This window comes from Heterodontus francisci, chromosome 25 (genome assembly GCF_036365525.1).
Source record: "Heterodontus francisci isolate sHetFra1 chromosome 25, sHetFra1.hap1, whole genome shotgun sequence".
NCBI classification, from domain to species: domain Eukaryota; kingdom Metazoa; phylum Chordata; class Chondrichthyes; order Heterodontiformes; family Heterodontidae; genus Heterodontus; species Heterodontus francisci.
Window position 1 is genome coordinate 63,052,813 of NC_090395.1, and position 20,512 is coordinate 63,073,324.

General features: G+C 41.6%; 1 protein-coding gene and 1 long non-coding RNA gene across 5 annotated transcripts in view; one reads left to right on the plus strand and one right to left on the minus strand.

Annotated features, from left to right (window-relative positions):
* The window catches only part of LOC137383930 (uncharacterized), a 42,283-nt gene extending 32,769 nt beyond the window's left edge, over nt 1-9,514 (minus strand). Inside the window, exon 1 of the long non-coding RNA XR_010977506.1 lies at nt 9,365-9,514. This is a non-coding gene — a long non-coding RNA (uncharacterized lncRNA). The remainder of the gene's footprint in view (nt 1-9,364) is intronic.
* usp49 (ubiquitin specific peptidase 49) overlaps nt 1-20,512 on the plus strand; it is a 71,156-nt gene that overhangs the window by 11,737 nt on the left and 38,907 nt on the right. The gene's annotated exons all lie outside the window — the stretch shown is intronic.

The window sequence follows — 20,512 nt, forward strand, 5'->3', positions numbered from 1 at the left end:
TATCACCCAAAATAAATTGATACACCCTGCTTACACTGCAGCACAAAGCAGGGTAGTAATGCTAGCTTAAAACGGCAGTAACATTTAAATCCCTGCATGGGTGGAGAGAAAATCAGGAAAACAGTGATTTGTATCAGTAAGACATTGATGCAGCTGCTTCTCTGTTCAGGGTAGAGAATCGAGCTTCAAAGAGATCAGTTTTTATGCTAGTTTTACAGTGGTGTAGGTTAATCCAAGGGTTTACATTGGCGTCTTGAAAACTTATACCAGGGTAAAATCTCCAGTGTAAATGTGGGTTACTCTGCAATAGTAGAAATCTGCTCAGTTGTAACTTCAGAAGGTTATTGGGGTATAGCTGAGGAAATCGATCCCAAGGTGCTCTCCCCTTGCTCTGCATTTGAAATTTTGATGCCAGTGCCTCCCTTTTTAAATTGCCAAATTTTCTTCGAGTGAAATCATCTTGATTTTCTTTAGTTGTCGCTGATTTATGCAGTTCCAAATTATCTGTCAATAATTTAAAATATGAATAATGTAAAATAAATGGCGAAATACCCCATCTGATACCATACAAGGGAGCTTCCTATCAACCCTTTATTATGCCTTTTGTTTCTCCTTAAGCAAAATCATGGGGAGCAATTTCTTCTTCTGTGAAATTGTTCTAAGTTTGGATTTCTAATTTTTGTGTTTAGTATAGTCTGATGGCAGACAATTTCTCGTAAGCAAAGTAGTAAACTAAATTTTGAAGAAAAATCTTCTAGCCTGTGCCAATCTGTGAAGGCCCAGGACTGCTATGTAGTTGCGACTAGGGGTGACATGCCGTGTATTCTGGCATTCTCCACGTTTGCAGTATATTGATGTGTCGACCTTGTGGAACGAAACATTCCATTTTCAGCTGCAGCTTTTCAGAGTTCAGTGATGTTAATATATGTTTAGTTTAGTTTAGAGATACAGCACTGAAACAGGCCCTTCGGCTCACCGAGTCTGTGCCGAGCATCAACCACCCATTTATACTAATGCTACACTAATCCCATATTCCTACCACATCCCCACCTGTCCCTATATTTCCCTACCACCTACCTACACTAGGGGCAATTGCTAATGGCCAATTTACCTATCAACCTGCAAGTCTTTGGCATGTGGGAGGAAACCCACGCAAACACAGGGAGGACTTGCAAACTCCACACAGGCAGTACCCAGAATTGAACCCGGGTCACTGGAGCTGTGAGGCTGCGGTGCTAATTTAAATCTTCCAGACGTTGCCACTTTATCTTGAGAGTAATTTTCGTTTGGTTTATCTACTGTTTAACTCGTCTAAAATTTGATATGGATCAATGTTTTTCAGTATCCTTTTAATCTTAAGGGATTGATGTGACTTAATTATCAATGGAATGTAGAATCTTGAATGTAAATGAAGTGATTGTATTATCCGGTCTGGGGTTGCCATTTTGAATTTGGGCAGGCTGAGGAAACAGTGATAGTGAGTGGTATAGTGAGTGACGTGACTGGCTCAGTATCATTTCTGGCCAAGAGACAGAATGGAGTCAGCAGAAACTTGCAGGATTAGGAGTGTGCTGAACCTACTATTTGAAGTAGTTTCAGATAATGATGCCTCATGAAGGGAGTGTTATATAGTACTTTTACATTTAAAAAAAAGTTTCTTTAAATTGACTAGTATGCAAAATCCAATGCACTAATTATTATTTTTGAATTGTTTGGGTAGCTGACGGATGACACATTAGGAAAATCCTGCAGCCGTAACCATATGTGCTATTGAAATAAGATGGCATGTCAGCTTATTCTCACCTTTCATGAATAGGCTATTAACACATTCTGAGGCTTTTGTTGTGTGACTATCCATCGTTAAATGGCTGATTAATGGGGCAGTCCACAGGACAAAAGGGTGCAAGGTCACCTTAGATCACTGAGGGGTGTGCTGCAGCTGGGGGAAAGAAAAAAAAACAATCACACTTGTTTATAACCAGAACAGCTTTTTCTTATCAGGAGATTTAGTGCTCGAGGAATGAGTAAAGGAAAATCCTGCACTCTCTGGTGTGTAGAACTTCTTCACAGGATAGCTGTGACGTGGGACACACTGGTTAACGTTAAAATTATATGACTTAATCAGCATATGATTTGGTTTACATTTTCCACTATACATACAATTTTACAAAAATATTTAAATGAGACCCACTTTGTTTATGAAGTGTGTAGAAATACACAATGGGCTCTTTATCTTTTCTGTCTGAGCAGTAAGCTGCTGAATTATGAGTGTGTTAAACTGACAATTGGAATGATATTTGAAGCACTCAACAGCCCTTTGGCTTTTCTATACAATGACGTAAGACTGACCAAGTAAACAAAGGTTCATGATGTAACATTGCACATAAATGGGAGCATGGCAAGTTCTCCGAAACTGTTTCATTTGCTTTAGTTAGAATACTTGAGATTGAAATCAAAACAAAAAGTGCTGGAAATACTCAGCATGTCTGGCAGCATCTGTGGAGAGAGAAGCAGAGTTAATGTTTTAGGTCAATGACCTATCATTAGAACTGGCAAAGCTTAGAAATGTAATAGGTTTTAATCAAATAAAGTGGGGGTGGGGCAAAACAAAACAAAAGGGAAGGTGTCAATAGGACAGAGGGTCAGAGAGAATAGCTGACCAGAAGGTTATGGTGCAAAGGGAAAGGGTGTGGTAATGGTGTGGTGAAAAACAAGCGTTAGTGCAGAGAGGGTGTTAAATGACCGAATAACGAACAGCCCTGGCCAAAAGCACAAACATGAAAAAAACAGCGGGCAGGCACAAGGTAAAAAAAAGAATGGTGAAACAAACTAAAATAAAATTAAAAAGAACAAAGAAAAATATAAACCTAACAAAAAGGCGGGGGGGGGGTCAGTCATGCTCTGAAATGATTGAACTCAATGTTCACTCCAGTAGGCTGTAGCATGCCTAATTGGTAAATGAGATGCTGTTCCTCGAGCTTGCATTGATGTTCACTGGAACACTGCAGCAATCCAAGTACAGAAATGTGGACATGAGAGCAGGGGGTGTGTTGAAATGGTAAGTGACAGGAAGCTCGGGGTCATGTTTTCGGACTGAGCGAAGGTGTTCCGCAAAGCGGTCACCCAATCTGCATTTGGTCTCCTCAATGAAGAGGAGACCGCATTGTGAGCAATGAATACAGTGTACTAAATTGAAAGAAGTACAAGTAAAACACTGCTCTCCCTGTGACTGTGGTTTTCCGCCTGGTGCTCTGGTTTCCTCCCACGGCCAAAGACTCGCAGGTTGATAGGTAAATTGGCCATTGTAAATTGCCCCTAGTGTAGGTAGGTGGTAGGAGAATTGAGGGAAGGTAGGGAATATGGGATTAATGTAGGATTAGTATAAATGGGTGGCTGATGGTCAGCACAGACTCGGTGGGCCGAAGGGCCTGTTTCAGTGCTGTATCTCTCTGACTCTGTGCTTCACCTCAAAGAAGTGTTTGGGTCCTCGGCCATATCAATTTCTCTACTCTCACTCACTCTAACCTGTCTTCCGCTGAACTTGCTGTATGCTGTTCTCTCAGGTCTAACCCCAACATTGTGATCAAACCTGCAGACAAGCGTGGTGCTGTTGTTGTCTGGCGTACTGACCTCTACCTTGCAGAGGCTGTGCACCAACTCTCAGACACTTCTTCCTACCTTCCCTGGACCATGACCCCAACACTGAACATCAAGCTACTGACCACAGGACTGTTACTGACCTCATCTCCTCTGGAGATCTTCCCTGTACAGCTTCCAACCTCATAGTCCCGTAACCCCAGACTGCTCACTTCTACCACCTTCCTGAAATCCACAAACAGGACTGTCCTGGCACACACATCATTTCAGCTTGTTCCTGCCCCACTCAACTTATTTCTTCCTATCTTGACTCTATCTTTTCTCCCCTGGTCCAGTCTCTTCGTACCTACATCTGTGACTCTTCTGATGCCCTACATCATTTTGACAATTGCCAGTGTCCTGGCCCGAACCACCACCTCTTCACTATGGACGTCCAATCTCTCACCACCTCCATCCCCCACCAGGACGGTTTGAGGGCTCTCCACTTCTTCCTTGAACAGAGGCCCAACCAGTCCACATCCACCATCACCTTCCTCCACCTGGCTGAACTTGTTCTCACATTGAACAACAACTTCAACTCCATTCACTTCCTTCAAGTATAAGGTGTTGCTATGCAAAATCGCATGGGTCCTAATTATGCCTGTGTTTTTGTGGGATATGTCGAACATTCCTTGTTCCAGTCCTACTCAGGCTCCTCCCCCAACCCTTTTTCCGGTACATTGATGACTGTATCGGTGCCGTTTCCTGCTCCCGCCCCGAACTGGAAAACTTTATTAATTTTGCTTCCAATTTCCACACTTCTCTCACCTTTACATGGTCCATCTCCGACAGGTCCCGTCCCTTCCCTTTCTTGACTTCTCTGTCTCCATCTCTGGGGATAGGCTGTCTACTAATATTCATTATAAGCCCACCGACTCCCGCAGCTACCTTGACTACATTTCTTCACACCCTGTCTCCTGTAAGGACACCATTCCATTATCCCAATTTTTCTGTCTCCAATGCATCTGCTCTGATGATGCAGCCTTCCACAACAGCGCTTCTGATATGTCTTCCTTTTTCCACAATCAAGGATTCCCTCCCCACTGTGGATGACAGGACCCTCAACTGCTTCCGGCCCATTTCCCGCATCCCTCTCCTCACCCCTTCCCCTTCCTCCCAGAACCACGGCAGAGTTCCCCTTGTCCCTTGGCCTCCACATCCAAAGGATCATCCTTTGCCATTTCCGCCACCTCCAGCGTGATGCCACTACCAAATGCATCTTCCCCTCCCAGCCCGTCAGCATTCCGAAGGGATCATTCTCTCCGCGACACCCTGGTCCACTCCTCCATTACCCCCGACGCTTCGTCCCCTTCCCATGGCACCTTCCCATGTGGGAATCACAGGAGGTGTAATACCTGTCCTTTTACCTTCTCTGTCCTTACTATCCAGAGCCCCAAACACTCCTTTCAGATGAAGCAGCGATTTACTTGTACTTCTTTCAATTTAGTGTTCTGTATTCGCGGCTCACAATGCAGCCTCTCTACATTGCGGAGACCAAATGCAGATTGGGTGACCGTTTTGCGGAACACCTTCGCTCAGTCTGAAAACATGACCCTGAGTTTCCTGTCACTTGCCATTTCAACACACCCCCCTGCTCTCACGCCCACATCTTTGTCCTGGGCTTGCTGCAGTGTTCCAGTGAACATCAATGCAAGATCGAGGAACAGCATCTCATTTTCTGATTAGGCACACTGCAGCCTACCGGACTGAACGTTGAGTTCAATAATTTCAGAACATGACTGGCCCCCCTTTTTTATTTTTAGTTTTATGTTGTCTTTTTTCTTATTTTATTTTAGTCTGTTTTATCATTCATTTTTTTTACCATGTGCCTGCCCACTTTTTTTTCATGTTTGTGCTTTTGGCTAGGGCTATTCATTATTCGGTCATTTAACACCTTCTCTGCACCTTGTTTTTCACCACAGCATTAACACACCCTTTCCCTTTGCACCATGACCTTCTGGTCAGTTATTCTCTCTGACCCTCTGTCCTATCAACACCTTCCCTTTTGTTATCTTTTGTCCCACCTCCACTTTATTTGCTTAAAACCTATTACATTTCTAACCTTTGCCAGTTCTGATGATCGGTCACTGACCTGAAATATTAACTCTGCTTCTCTCTTCACAGAAACTGTCAGACCTGCTGAGTATTTCCAGCATTTTCTGTTTTGTTTTCAGATTTCCAGCATCTGCAGTATTTTGCTTTTACTTGAGATTGATGCTGGCTGTGTTTATTGAGCAGCTTCTCTTCCTCCTTTTGTTGTATAGATGGAGCAAGAACCCAAAACTGAGTGTACAAAGCCTCTTGCAAAAGCAGCTTTGTACTGTAAATGAAGTGGGATTATAATTGTTTGGGGTGCATCATGAGGAAGTGCCCTTAATTTATAACCATGGATGGAATTCATTGCTTTTGTATACTTAACAATGGACTTTAATGTGTTATCAGATAATGCTTCGTGGATGTTTGTATCTTTTTCAAACAAAATTGATCACTGTATTTATCTTGGCAACAAAGATCAGCATTAATACTATGGACAGGATGTCTTTAGGACATTTAAACATTTGGCGTATAAAAAAAATCAGTATGAAAATTTTTAAGGGAAATGGATATTTAGAAATGATTGCACTGCTGTTATCTACCTGACGCGCTCAGTTGATTACCAAAATCTCAAGTGCAAAGATCGAGTGGTTTATAACAGTCACGTGAGCCCCTAAGATTAGATTTAAACTTTGAAATCGCTTCCAGGTACCTATTGAGATCAAAGCAAACTGCAAAAGCTGAAAATCTTAAATATTGGTTTGCTGTGGTTTTCAGGCATATTCAATTAACAACGAGTTTATAAATGATGTTTATCCTTTCGAATACTCCTAATGCAGAATTTTCTGTTTATATTTCAGGTATCTATTCTGAATTTGTTTCTTTTGGGGTAGTGAAACTGTTGGTGCGCTCCATATTATTGTTAGCTGAGTGCAGCCATTCGGATTGTGACCTCTCTATTGCAGGTTATCAAGAAATAATCTGCAGTTAAACGCTAGGAAATTATGCAACAGTTGAACTGTCAACTGCCATTCAAATATATAATTTTTTCCAAAATGGACACGCTTTTCTTTAGCAGAAACATGAAAAAGATTTTTACACTACTGTCAACCAAGGTAGAGGTAATACTGCCAAAATTGGCCTCAACCCATTCCCTCCTCTTCCTCCCGTTCCCACCCCCTTACCTTCCCGTTTTAAGGAAGGGGCAAATTGGCCATGGTTCACCCCTCCCAATCACCATCCAGGAAGCCCTGCTGGTGAATATGTATGAGGATCATTTTGGGCTTGACTGTGATCTCCCTTCCTCACTGCATTGACATGGACTGTTGAATGTCTGCTTGTCATTTGTGAAAGGTACAGGAGGGTAACCAGCTTCCCTGGTGCCATACCTCAGTTAAGTCAGCATCTGGGGGAGGGGAGAAAATTGCCAAGTTTTTTTTTACTTTCATTCTATTTGAAGTAATGCTTGAAAGATTTAGGATCTTCCATCCGCCCCCCCCCCCCCCCCCCCGACCTTTTCTCCCTCCTCCTTGTCCTTTTCTCCCTCCTCTTGTTCTTTGCCCCCTCCCTGTATTGGTCTAATTAGTCTTCGTAATTATACCTGGCATAACTTAGGGAAATGCCTTGCAGTACTTACTGTGAAGCTACTTTGAAAACTGACACCGATTTAGTGCATGTTTATACATTTTCAGACATTGGAAAACTGTTTATGTATTTCTGACATTTGACGGTGACATAGTATAAATTTTAGTGCGGAGTTCAGATAAAGTTTATAAGCAGAAGGATTTGCAGGTTTTGGCATTCAGCATGTTAAAACTTAAGCAGAATGAATGTGAATGTATTTTTCTGTTTACCTTGTATCATAAAGGCAGTGTGCTGGGTTCATAGATGCTGACAGCTCTGTATATTCTTTTTTTAATTCTTTCATGGGATGTGAGCATCGCTGGCAAGGCCAGCATTAGTTGCCCATCCCTAATTGCCCTTGAGGTGGTGGTGGTGAGATGCCTTCTTGAACCACTGCAGTTCTTGTGGTGTACGTGCACCCACAGTGTTGTTAGGAAGGGAGTTCCAGGATTTTGATCCTGCGACAGTGAAGGAAAGACGATATAGTTCCAAGTCAGGATGGTGCGTGGCTTGGAGGAAAACTTGTAGGTGGTGGTGTTCCCATGCATCTGCTGCCCTTGCCTTCTAGTTGGTAGAGTTGGAGGTTTGGAACGTGCTGTCATTCATCTCCCCGTGTGTTGGCAGGCTGAATCTTCCTTTAGCTTGTTTCCATCTTGGTAATCTTCAGGAGTAGCAATGCTGGCTAATATTTAGCCCATTTCTCTGAAGGCAGTAACTCCAAAATGACTGCATTAAATTCCCCATATTTGCACCAGTTGAAATCAGCTAAATCAGCACAGACCTCTGATCGCACTAGGGCCTTCGTTTGACCACAGTACCACATCATGTGGCCATTTATCTACTAAACCATTGGGGGAAATATATTGCATGGGCTGATTTTACAAAGTTTCTATGCACCACTTATCTCTATAATCCAGCTGTCTGGATTAATACACCCAGTTATTTATATCTTCCCTTTTACGCTTGATTTTTATCTTGCAGTACTGCTGTTTATGCTTGTATTTTATTTTCATAATGTTGGTTAGATGTGATCTGGCATTTGGCTCATGTAGACCATTAGGCTGAATTGTCTGTTTCTGTGCTGTAAATTCTATGCAATTCTATGATCCTATAACCCTCTCTTCTTGGTTCGAATACATCTCGTTGTTTATACCCCTTCTGCTCTCCTGAGGACTTGCTGCATGGTTCAGTGGGTGCCAAGTATCCTCCAGTGCCTCAACCATCCGACCATTCTTCACTTGTGAGCCTTGACTGGTTGTGATATCCCACTCATGATATACACAATCACATACACATTCAGCAGGTATTGCTGAATGCACATCTACAGGGTTCCTGCTTCCAATCGTCAATCATTCAGCCATCTTGGCATAATTAATTTCACAGTATAAAAAGCCATGATGTTAGTCTTTGGTGCTAATATTTTGAGCGGATTTATTGCCCAGTTGTTGCAATACTGGCACTTTGCTTTTATCTATCCTAATATTTATTAGCACTTCATTGGCTATAAAGCACTTTGGGGCATCTTGAGTTTGTGAAAGGCACTATATAAATGCAATTCTTTATTTTACTTCTCAAAAGCATTATTACCAAAGTCAAAATGTTCAGATGCCTGGCCTTCCAGAAAGGAGCCAGTTACCTCGATAAAATGTATAGGCCAGTGTCATGTTCCAGAAAGACAACACAGTGTGAATATGTTTGTATTCGCCTGCCACTGTGTGAGACAATCTCTCTTGTTACTGTATTTTTAGTTGCATGAACTTTGGAAATTCTTGTCCTTCTGTTGACCCTAATTTTCTTTGAATATACAGTAGATTACTGTGAAGGAACAAGCTGTAGTGTCTCCTTGGTTTTGTAATTTTGTGTGTATATTGGTGGATTGACAATGTCAGCTTTGTTATGTGTCATGTTAACTGTAACTGTATGAAATCAGCCTTTTTTGGTTCAGTGGACTCTACTGTTGATATATTATCTTATAATATACATCTACTGCATACTCTTGAAAATGAACTCTACCTAAGCAGTATACAGAAAAAAACATCTTTAAACGTTTTAAAAATTCAGCTATACTCACATTTCTTGGGTTATGATGCTCCAACACTAGGTCAGTCTCCCTGATAAAATGCTGCCTCTTAATTCTGATTAGTGTGGAGATTTAGTAGATAATCCATCTTCCATGCAAGCTCTACCGTTGATCAGTATTCACCTCTTTCTTCTAGCTGCGTTGCATGTCTAATGTTATAAGTGGTTTTACACAGGAACTGCATCTTTATTAGATTGGGTGTGCTGCACCTGTAAATGTTTGCTTTGAAAAAATTGTTTTGATCTAAAGCTCGCCTATATTGTCGCAGTATATGTTTTAAAAATTTGGTATATTTGGAAGGTATATCTTTTTTTAAAGAATTTATATTATTTATAGCTTTACCTTATGATATTTCATTGTCTTTTCTAAGGAAACACTATTTTAACTGCGTATATTCCATCTCTGGGCAAAATATAATCATCTAGACGCTGCCCAGCCCTAGGTTTTGTCAAGCACATTAAGACGTACTTAGGTAGCAAGTACTAGGGAGAGAGACATGAGTAATGTGTTTAGTTGAAAGTTACAGGCTGTCTGAGAACATTAAATGCTGTTCATAGTTTCAGTTCAATAAGAATCACCTTCATGACCTTAACTGAATGCTGTTCTCTTCCCCTGGGCTGCCCTCAGACATTTTGTTCCCCATGCAGGGTTGAATTACCTGCTTCCCCTTTGTGCTGACTTTCTTTCCCCATTTACAGCTAAAATTAGTTGGTGATTCTCATCTGGTTTGTGTTTACCCTTTTGTGATCCCTGTGTTGCAAATCCAGGCACTCCAGGACATGTATTTCTTTACACTGTTGGAGAATATTAGCTTGTTATCTTGAGAATGTTTCTACGTACAATTCTTCCTTACAGCGTCTGCAAGCCAGACAGGTGGGAATTTATGACCATAGTATAAATAAGGATTTCTGGTATATGTGTTCTAAGCTAAAGTCTATTTTCTGGTGTGGTCTTAACGTTTTCCACAGAATTTCCCAGTATCGCCACAGATGTCCCTTCCAAAGTGCCCAAATTACCATTTTTTTAAAAACCCTTTGCCCTCCTTTTATCCCCTCTCCCCTCCTGAAGGTGCTGACTTATGTTGGAGTCTAGGGGTCAGCAGCCATTGAATCACCCAAATGGCCATTCCTCATGTGTGAGCCTTGATGGTGAGTTGAACTGTAGAGGGTGCCACAGCAAACCCTCAAACTGTTTTTGCTCGATGTGCACACTATTCAAGACTGAGAGAATTAACGATTGGGGTCAAGAGATCTGGCTGATGCTTTCCCCTTCCCTGACTCCAGTGGCCATGTGTTAATTGCAGTTGCTGCTTTGGCTCAGGTCAGTTAATTCCACACAGGGAATCAGATTATTATTTTAAAATGATGGAATACCTCCATTGGGAGACGGGAAGGTCCTGGTCTTCAGATTTCCCCGTGGCTGTTGTGTGATCAATGGGTGGGAACTGTGCCTCTTTGAGACTGTTTCTGCTAGATATCTTTCTCGCTCTTCTCCACTCGAGTGCTTAGAGAAAACCGAGCACTGTCATAATCTGGCTGAGGCATGGCAAAATGTCCCCAGTGAGGGCAGAGTCTTAAAGCTAGAGATTTAATTCTATTCAGGCGAGCGTGCCAGTCAAGTGGGTCAGTGCCAGATTCCACAGATTGCTGCCATTCACGGATCAACTATCAGATTGCACAATTTTGCTTGGTGATGCATATACTGTAGTAAGACTTGTTAATACGTGATCACTGCCTGTATTTTAGATAGATGTTTGTGTGTGGAACACGTAGTTTTGCAGAATAAGCAGAGGTCTTTGGCAGTACACTGTGGTGTTATTTGTGAATGGATGATGTCAATGCGTATTTTCCATTGAGGGGCTGAATATTACAAAATAGAGCCAGAGAGTGGTTTTCCTAACCAAACTCTGAATGAATAACCTCAAAAAGTGTACTTGCTGCATATTTCAGTTCATATTTGAATAATTTTTGTTGGGGTTTTCTTAATGTAATCCCTGTTTTTGACTGGAAAAACGCAGGCTTTTTTCAATCCACACTAGACTTTCTTGTACCTTGCTTCTTGTCATGATTTATTCTCTGTTTCGAATGACTGATTTTAACAAATAAATTTCAGACAAATTCCTCACTTAAGTTCTCAATTTTGGAAAATGTGATACAGAATTAGCACTGGATTTTAAACTTGGAGTATTTTAGAGGTAGAGCTAGTATTTCCCTTCTCTCTCCTGAGTCTTCATCCATGAGTCAGAACTGGGACTGTAAGCAGGCTATCGAAACTGTAGCTTAATTTCTCCACTGAAAGAAGTGTTTTTTTCCGTCTCTAAAGTTGCCCTATTTTTTCTTCTCCTGTCTGGCTGCAGGTGAAATAAGTACTCAGTCCCCACTTGTCCCTCCCCTGCTTTCTACAGACGAGACCTGGAGCTTTTCTACTTGCTGGTCTGCTTACACCTTGGGGAAGGACCAGGGGCCAGAACTGAAGTGCTAAAATTGTGAATTTCAAACAGCTGCACAAGCATAAGTTTGCCATTTGATTGTTACTCCAGTGGGTGTTGTGGCTGAGGAATTTGCCCCACTGCATGGGGATTATTCCTTGAAGTTCTAAAATAAATAAAGCGTGAGTAAAGTACAATCTGGGTCTAATTCAGTCTGTACTGGGACTAGCATTGGGCAATTCGATGCTGTGTGGTTGTATTTCCTATCAGCCTGAACATGTCAGCATAATTTGTGACCATTTTAGCAAGCAGCAGATTGAGAGGAGGAAGTAAGAATGGGATTAGCTCACTAATTATATCTTGCCAATTTTCCTGGCTTTGTGGCTCTCTAGTTATTAATAACAGTGAGCTTCATTTTGTTCAAATGCAGCATTAAGAAAACCCAGTGTGTCAACCTGCATTAAGAATTGTATCTGCTTTTAACAGAAGAGTCTAATTTTCTGATAATGTAACTCAATGTTCTTTTAAAAATCTGTTTCCTTTTCAAATTTTGTACACGTACCTGTTTTTTCCTGCAATGTACAGTTTATGACAGGGCATAGTTCCATAACCAGCCCTAGTCCTCTAGCATTTCACTCAAATGGCCATTCTTCATAGGTGCATCTGAACACTGAGTGCTCACTCTGATTTCGAACTGCCAGTTTGAATGCAAAATTAATATCCGGCTGAAACATGGTGACTTTTTAAATTCTCCGATTTTCTCACCAATGACACTGAAGCACCGTAGCAGCGGTCTGCAACCTTTTTTTACCTGAAGAGCCTTTTAAAAAAAAAAAAATTTGCCTGAAATAAAAACTGTGCGGAGACGCAAGACAAATACTTGCCATTTCTAAACCAAATACTTGGCAAATTGCCAATTATCTCTGATAGAATGCATAATTTGCATATATAATATAAGGTATTGAATTTATGTATCAATAGAAAAAAAATTAAAATGGACCTAACTCTGAAGTAGTGCTTTTTTTGACTTTTACTATAATTTTGTCAGTAAAGTCAGCTTTAAAACAACTTTAACTTAAGATGTAGAATGAAGACAATTTTTTTTGGCTATTGATTCTTGTGATTTAAAAAAAAACTTCTAATCATACATTCCGAATAATTTATCATCTCTATATTAAAAACAATAATGGTCATCACTAGAAAACCTGTTCCTTGAATCAAAGGCATTATCTATAACCGGTAGTATAAGCTATACCACTCAAACAGATTTATTTCAAGAATTATGTTTTGCATTGAAATAATCATTTGAAACCGTAAAGTGTAGCGTAATGATTAGCTTTCTACGCCCACAATAAAAACATGGCTCTTGCTTTTCTTAATTTTTTTTAGGCTTTTTTCATATTAATGTGATACAACTGCAAAAGGTTGGGAGCTGTAAATGCGATGTTAAAGAGCCACAGGTTGCAGACCCCTGCTCTGTAGGGTTATGAGTGAGACTGGGATATGTTGATATTCAGAGGGACTGAGGTGCCCTTGTACAGGAATCACAGCAACTTAACATGTTGGTACCGCAAGTAATCAGGAAAGCAAATGCTATGTTAACCTTTATTACAAAGGAATTGGAGTATGAGTGAAGCATTCTTACAGCATATGTATGAGACCTTGATAAGACCACACCTGGAGTACAGTTTTGGGCTACTTACCTAAGGAAGGATATACTATCCTTGGCGGAGTGCCACAAAAGTTTACTAGACTGATTCCAGGGATGAGGGGATTGTCCTACGAAGGGAGATTGAGTACTGGGCATATGTTCCCTGGAATTTAGAAACATGAGAGGCGATCCTATTGAAACATGAAATCTTAAGGGGCTTGAAAGGATAGATGCTCTGAGTATGTTTCCTTTGTCACAGTCTCAGAATGAAGGGTCGGCATTTAGAACTGAGATGAGGGGAAATGTCTTCACTGTTGGGGTTGTGGATCTTTGGAATTCCCTACCCTAGAGGGCTGTGGATGCTCAGTTGTTGAATATGTTCAAGACAGAGATCGATAGAATTTTGGATACCAAAGGAATCAAGGGATATGGGGGAGGTGAAATTAAGGTAGAGGATCAGCCATGATCGTATTGAATGGCAGAGCAGGCTTGAAGGATCGAATGGTCTACTCCTGCTTTTAATTCCATGGATGCTGGTTGTCCTAAGTATTTCACCCAAGTTATTTTATTTGAGCCTCAGAATGAATATCAGCAAGACTTGGTAGGACATTGTAACTGTGTCTAACGTCTTCTCACCTCGCATCCCTAACACACTTTACTGGATAGTTGTGAAGAATCGGACCCCAGGTGATTTTTATTTGTTTTTGTCTTTTCTATTTCAGGGGTCTTCAGACAAATTTTAGCACCCCATTGCTGAGATCAGCTAATTCAACATAGATTGGGATGAAACCTGGCACTTTGTGGTCTATATGGCCTAGTACCATTCCACGTGGTGCATTCACACCAAGCCTCAGGAAAGGCACAAGGATAGTACCTGAATTTAAGAGCCTCCGTAATGAAGCATGACCTTGTCTTCACCCAGCATCTATCTACATGTGTGTTTTTAGTACAGGTCCCTGAGTAGTAATCAGACACAGGAACCCCAGCTGGGTTGTTCTGTTGTAACTGATTACTTGAAATCTTTTCCCAGTCAAAGGGGCATTCAAAGGTTTTTAGCTGGATAACAATAAGGATTTTTTTTTTTTTAAAGCATTAAACCTGAATTGTTTTGGCGCTGGAGTTTATGTCCAATATATTCTACCATTTACTACGTGGACGGTTGATTCCTCTGCTGCAGATGCTGACTATGATGAGATCCGAGTTTATCCTGTTTAAACTACAAACACAGTGTGGTACCTCCTAAGTGGTGCTTAGAATGCGCGTATGACCCTCAAGCACGAGAAAGGAGCTTTTGTTGTTGCAAATACAGTATCTCTGTTACCATGGTAATAAGTAGGCTGCTGGGATACTAATGCTGGTTTCACACCAGTTGAGTTTTTACACTCAGCAGGTGAACCCAGATGGAGAGGGACGATGCTCTTGTGCTTACTACATGTCTATCCTTTCTGTCACTTAGGATGCTATCAACGTTATACATGCACAGTCTTCATACCAGTGCAAATAGGGTAATGCTGTAGCTCCCAGAATGGCTCCTCGCCATCCCCACCCTCCACCCAAAAAATCTCCCCACTTTATATCCCTCCTGAAAATGATGGCACCTATTGTGGGTGTGATTGTGTGGGTACTGCCCAACTGGTCATTCTTCGTGTGAGTGTTATGGGACTATTCAACCATGGAGAATATCATAGCTGAGTCTAATCCTGTCATTATTTTTGTCTGCGCATGATCTACACATGGGCATTTTTGAGTAGGAGTCATTATATAGAAATCAGGAATAGGAGTTTTAATTTTTTGAACCCCTCCTCCCACTTTGTTCCACCTTAGTCCACCAGAACTGAGGTGATAGTTGATCGCAGCTAGACAGACAATGAAGCACTAACCACACAGAGAGGGATTCTCCAGGGACCATTTTTGTCTGGTGCAGTATTGAACCACATGGTACATTTGCCAATTGAAAAAGTATTTAGCTTTTCCACCTTTTCCTGATGATTCTAAGCTTATTAAAAAAAATGCAAGGTGGGCAGCCTAATGGTACAGCAGCGTTTGAGTAATTTGCAGCCTCAGCATCCTATTTTACTCTGATTTGAGCTTGCAACCGCTATCCTCTCCATCACAAAGATCGCCTACTTTCACCTCTAAGGTCAGCTGCCTCTGCTGCTACCTCAGCCCGTCTGCTGCTGAAACCCTTATCAAAGCCTTTGTCACCTCCAGACTTACTGTCCCAATGCCTCATTTGCCCTCTGTTAGAAGCAAAAGATCCCATGGGAGGTTGGGAGGAGGCTCGTGTGGAACATAAAAACTGACATGAACCTGTTGGACCAAAAGGCCTGTTGCTGTGCTGTAATTACTTTGTAATGCCTGCCTAGCTGGCCTCCCAGCTTTCTTCTTCCGTAAACTGCATCTCATCCAAAACTCTACTGCCTGTCTCCTGTCCTGCTCGCCCATAATCCCTGTAGCTTCTCAAAACTCCGTTCCCTAGCAACCGACTCCATCCCTCTCCCTGGCAGCAGTCTGAGATTAAACTAGTCTGTTTGTAATCTTGGTATCACATTTGACCCCCAGATGAACTTCCGACCTCATATTCGGCCATCACTAAGACCGTCTGTTTCCACCTCTATAACAGCACCCGACTTCACCCTGTCTCAGCTCATCTGCTGCTGAAACCCTCATTTGTGCTTTTATTACCTCTAGACTTAACTATTCCAATGCACTCCTTCTGGTCTCCCATATTCTTTCTACCCTGCATAAATTTGAGGTCATCCAAAACCTTGCTGTAAAGCCTGGCTCGGGTATAAAATTAAAACCCGACCCGGGCCTGAGTCCTTCAACTTTTTTTCAAGCCCACCCCAACCCGAAAATATCAAACATGTTATTAGTACAGAAAAAAAATTGCGTCAAGACGTAGATTAAAAAGAAAACCGTGCAAAACAAAACCCGACCACAGCAAACCCGAACCTGACCCGAGCCCGAATGCTGCACACAGAATGTAGACCCGACCCGAACCTGACACACCCAAACCGGGTTTGGTCGGGTTCGGGTCGGGTAGCCAGGCTTTACTCTGCTGACTGCTGATTTGTCAGTTCCGAAGAAGGGTCACTGACCCGAAACGTTAACTCTGCTTCTCTTTTCACAGATGCTGCCAGACCTGCTGAGTGGTTCCAGCATTTCTTGTTTTTATTTCAGATTTCCAGCATCCGCAGTATTTTGCTTTTATTTTACTCTGCTGACTATGTCTTAACTCAAGTCCCGTTCCCATATCACCCATGTGCTCACTGACTGTTGGCTCCCAGTCAAGCAGTGTCTTGATTTTAAAATTCTCATCCTTGCTTTCAAACCCCTTCATGACCTTACCCCCTCCCTACATTTGTAATCTCCTCCAGCCCCACAAACCTTAGCGATATAATATCCACACTCCTCTAATTCTTGAACATCCCCAATTTCACCATTGGTGGCCACGCCTTCAGTTGCTTGCTCGAAGTTCTGGAATACCCTCCCTAGACCCTCTGCCTCTTCATCTCGCTTTCCTTCTTTAAGACACTCCTTAAAAACCTACCTCTTTGACCAAACTTTTTGTCATCTGACCTGATATGTCCTTATGTGTCTCGGTCATATTTTATTTTATAAAGTTCCTGTGAAGTGCTTTGAGGTGTTTATTACATTAAAGGCAATAGTTAAATATAAGTTTTTGCTGTTGTTCTAGCTAGCCTACATAGTCTCCTGGTCTCAATGTTACATATTTAAAATTCTCACCCTTGTATTTAAGCCACTCCATGGCTTTGCACCTCCCTATTTCTGTAAACTCATCCAGCTGTACAAACCACCCAAAATTGAATGCTGCACATTCAGCCTCTTAGGCCCCAAGCTCTGGAATTTCCTCCTTAAATTTTTCCGCCTCTCTTCCTTTAAGACCTTTCTTAACACTTGTCTCATTTGATTGAGCTTTTGGCCCTCTGTCTCAATCTATCTTTCCTTAGCCCGACATCCATTTTTTCCTGATTCCTTTGTAGCGGCTTGGGATGCATTTCTATGTTAAAGGTGCAGTTTAGGATGTGGTGGTGTGGTAGCTCATAGTTTCTTCCACTGAGATTCCTGATTTTACTCGCATGCCAGTTAGCAGCATTAACTGTGGAAAGGTGTCCTGTTTATTTATGGTGAATAGTGGCAGTTAGCAGGTTAGTACCCGAAAAGTGGGTTACATTTTTGTTCTTCAATACTAAATTTACTTTAAAAGGAAATATTTTCATCCCAAACCTTTGACGGCCTACTAGATATTGTCAGGACTCTCTGCTGTTCAGGAGAGTATGCATACACTTTTGGAGCTATGTAATTTGGCTTTGAATGACTTGATTCTTGTAAGCTGCTTTCATGTTGGTGCTATTTAAATTTTGATTCCAGGAGTCTGGCATCCAAGATCTAGCTTCTGTTGTCTACAAAAATGTGGCTTCATTATTCCAGCAGCAAATTGTGCTTCCTGAGCAGTTGTAGCTCAGTTCTTCAGGGGTTTATGAGGGCTGCTAGCATAAAGCAGCTGGGTTTAATAAACATGGGGGATTGTGTCATTGATGCTAGCCTTCTGGAATCTAAAGTAAAACATTTTAAAACAGCTGCATAGAGCTGCCAGGACCAACCCCAGTTAAAATACCAGCAGTCCTGGAGTACGATGCGACAGCCTCGCTCAGTTGTAGCACCTTCCCCTTGGAGTCACAAGGTCGTGGGTTCAAGCTCACTCCAGGACTTGAGCATATAATCTCAGCTGGCACTTCAGTGCTTTATTGTTGAAAGTGCAGTCTTTCGGATGTGACGTTATGCCAAAGCCTCATCTGCCCTCATTTGGACATATAAGATCCCATGACAGCATTAGAAGTGGAATAGTGCGGTTCTCCGTGTGTCCTGATCAACGTTTATCTCTCAATCAACATCACTAAAACAGATTAAGTGCTCATTTATTTCATTTATGGGATCTTGCTGTGGGCAAATTTGCTGCACTGTTTCCCTACAGTGACGACACTTCAAAAGTACTTTGGGATATGCTGAGGTTCTGAAAGCATAACACAAATGCAAGTTTTTTTTCTTTTTTGCAAAGCTGGGGACCAGCAGTGGTCCTTTCCGATCTTGACATACATAACTGTGTGCCTAAGAATAGCTGAACCAAACAAATCAGGAAGTTTTCATGCTTAGACCCTACTTGGAGCTGAGTTTTCATGCGAAGTGCTCACATTGAGTCAAGAGCTTGGAAGCTAAGGAAGCAAAATTCAGCAGGCTTCCTGCTCGTGACTTCTAACTAGTTATCCTTGCTGGAAGTATGTACTTGTTCTTGTCCAGCAAGACAGGTTGGGCTGTCTCTTTCATGCTTCCCCCCCCCCCCCCCCCCCCCACCCATCTAGCTAATGAACCAAGAGCCTGACTTTGCTCGCTACACTCAGCATACAGAGGGGGCTTGGTGCCTGTAATATCCTAAGAAGGAGATGGTGGTTTTAGGGAGCGATGAAAGTGAGTAAATGCACCATGTAATTGGGAATCAAACATGGAACTGTTTAGTCTGTGTGGCTCAGTATGAAATATTTTTCTGTATTAGCTGAGCTATGGAGCATGCTGCAGTGTAACTCCCTGTCCCTGGGCTTGAAAGGAGAAAAAACAGCCAGAGCTTAGCTTTCCTCCACAAACAAATAGCATATCAACACTCGCTGCCTAGACTTGTACTAGGCCAATATACCAGGCAATTTACCAGAGTGCTGCTGGTTCTCGTGGAACTATACAAAAGAGCCAATGCGTTTCAGAGGAAAAGGGAGAAAGGAAATGTGGGTACGAGGGAAATTATATAAACTTGTTCCATTAGTGATGTGTAACCTGTTAACCACAGAGCTCTAATTTCGATTTATTTGTCATTTTTGTTTTGGAAAGACATTGAGAAATCTTAGAACGGTAGTTAAGGAGGTAGCTTGGGACTTGTGTAACACAAGGTAGCAAGGCTTGTATGCTGAGAATAGGAAGGATAGAATGAAAAATGTTTGCTAGCGAATGAGAAAAGATAGATTTACCAAGTCCCAGACTAGAATAAATGAAAATGCGTTGTGGAATTTTAGGTTGTATCAGGATGTGTGTTTATCTAGATTCCATTGACATTGATATTTGCCTATGACAAACTGATAGTCCTGAGTCCTTTTGGAAGAGAATACTTTGATGAGATGGGTCAGTTTAATGCATAGTGCTAGACCTGTGCCAGTGTAAAGACATAATTGAACTTCAGGGGGCTTATGTGTTAGTGGAAAGATAGAATGCCATTGTTCCAAATCAGGGTTTTGAAATATCACATGCACTCCTCTTTCATAGGTTTTGGTTTAAAAAAAAAAGTAAAATTCCATTAGCACTTGAAGACTGCTCTGCAATTTAAGAGCATTGATGAATATGAAGTGCAGTTTTTGAAACCAATTATTCCAGAGAGTTAGTGTTAGTTTCAGAGTAGTAGAGCTGTCATGATGCAAGGTTTTCTTTCCTTGAGAACACCCATTAAATTCATGCCCCGATTCTCTCTATTTAATTCCTGCAGCAATTTGTGGAGTTGTGTTTTTTCTATTTTAAGCAACTTCAGTCTAATTCTTTTTGTAGCATGCTAAAAATTGTGGTTGAAACGCTTCAAAAAAAAAAATCCTGCAACAAATGACGTGTCTGTGATTCATGTTAATTCTGTTAAAGCCCCCTCACACTTTCTCAATGTGCCTCCTTTGTGCATGTTGATCAAATCAGCCAATTGGAACTTCCATTCATCTCTGTCTGTCATTGATCAATGGCAGAGGCCTAACACTGAATGCATGATTTGAACAACAGTCCATCCCTAGCCTCTGCAGTCTCTTGATGGATGCAAGTGTGGGGGGAAAAAATATTTTAATTGTGGTTTTTTGTAATTATTTCACCTTTTATTTACCTCAAAAGACTTCTATAAGTAAAAAGGACACTGAAAGGTTTTCTGTCTTTACCCAGCCAAGACGTGGCTTGAAACTGCTTTTTGCTCCTGTCCTCTGCTCTCACTCGCAGCCCTCCCCCGCCCCACCACCCAAAAGTT